Consider the following 1781-nt stretch of genomic DNA (forward strand, 5'->3'; position numbering starts at 1 on the left):
CTTCACTTTCCTTCTCTTTCCCTTCCTCGTTGCCAATTTATTGTTGGGGGGAAGTATGGATCTGTTATAGCAGGGACGGTTTCTCCTTTGAATAGGTGATAGTAAGCAGAGATTTGAGATTTGTTTGTCTTTAGGAAAAAGAAAGGAGGCCCTCCCACCATTTTTGGATTCAGCACTTTGCACTTTCACCTTATTTCTCTCTCAAAACGTCACTGATCAGCTGGGCAAAGAGCTGTCAAGCTCCAAAGTCTTACCAACTCTCCATACGTCATTAGGGTTACCATTGATAAAAATTAGGTTTTTAGCCAAAGTTTTTGTAATTCATTTCTTACCATACATCGCATCTGACAGTATCTCGTTTCATACAAAATAGATTTATACGTGTATAATTAGAACTTTTTTAGGGTTTTCTCCATGGGAGCAGCTTAATTGAGAGATACAATTATGAGTGCGGTAGGAGAGAAAGGGAGGAAAGAGAAAAGCTAGTACGAACCAATGGGTGAGCGTACTCTGTTTGCACGGGGAGTATAAACAAAAAAAGAAGAAGAGAACACAGAGGAGGGCATCGAGGCGGGCAAAGAAGGGAACGAGGGGGGTAATTACACCGCGGATAATGGTAGGCAAATGCCACCTGGCGAAATAGGGACATTGGGGAGGACCCGCCAATCATATTGTGGGATCTCGTGCCACCGTGGAAGGAGGGAGCCAATCGAATTATCGAGAAAGCTAAGGTAAGAGATGCCTGGAAAGCAGGATCAATGCGGTGAGACTTTTATTGGAATTTAAGATTTTCTAATTTATTCGAGTATTTTCTAGTTAGGAACAAATGGTACAGTCCGCTCTCTCCAGCTCCTTTGTTTTATAGACTTTTATTATATTTATTTATGATTTTTTTTTAAGTAAATATTTTGCATTGCATTTTTATATACAAGGAATATGCTAGTCAAAAACATGTCCAATCAATGTCGGAACTTGAAATTTCGGGCCTACTGCCTGTGTCTAGTTGGACCAAAGTAAAATGGAGATAAATGTGACTTATCATTAATAAATATATATATATAACTGAATTAAATGTTAAAACGAAGATATTAAAATAAAATAACCTGTGAAAATTATAGCCAAAGTTATTTAGAAGAAGAAAATCAAGGAATGTAAATAGTTAAGTGTGAAACTCTCATTTATCATCTTGGATATTATAAAATAACACATTTTTTGACGTCTTGTCAAGCTGACTATATAAGAGTTGTGTATGAGCTAATAAAAAATCATATTTTTTTAATGACATAAAATATAAATAATATTAAAATATCATTGCTTGATGCGACAAAATGTGATGTTTAAATCTGTTTGCTTTCAGACAGTTTGGAGAGCTATTTTATTTTTTGGAATAAGCCACATTATTTGATATATTATTCAGCATATTAAAGGACTATTTTAAAATAATTTCTGTATTAATAAATATGATGCAGAATGCAGGTTTGGCGGGGGATTGATAGTTGAGAATGACTACACTTATAAATTATTATGTTTCTATGTTATGTCTTGTCGATTGAAAAGATTGCTTTTGCCTCTGAGCTTTGTCCGCAAGAAATGTTGGATTTCTCCTGATTGAAATGAAATGCATGCTTTCACACACCAAACACGCAAAAGTCTATAATTACATTGAACGAAATAACATATTCTGTCTTGGTTGAGATCTGTGGGAGTCATATTGATGGGCTTCATAAATTTCCTCATAGAATGAAAAATCAAGTCGCTCTCTGCGTTTTAAAGTTACAAAT

This window comes from Phalaenopsis equestris, unplaced genomic scaffold, assembly GCF_001263595.1.
Source record: "Phalaenopsis equestris unplaced genomic scaffold, ASM126359v1 Scaffold000348, whole genome shotgun sequence".
In the NCBI taxonomy this organism is placed as follows: domain Eukaryota; kingdom Viridiplantae; phylum Streptophyta; class Magnoliopsida; order Asparagales; family Orchidaceae; genus Phalaenopsis; species Phalaenopsis equestris.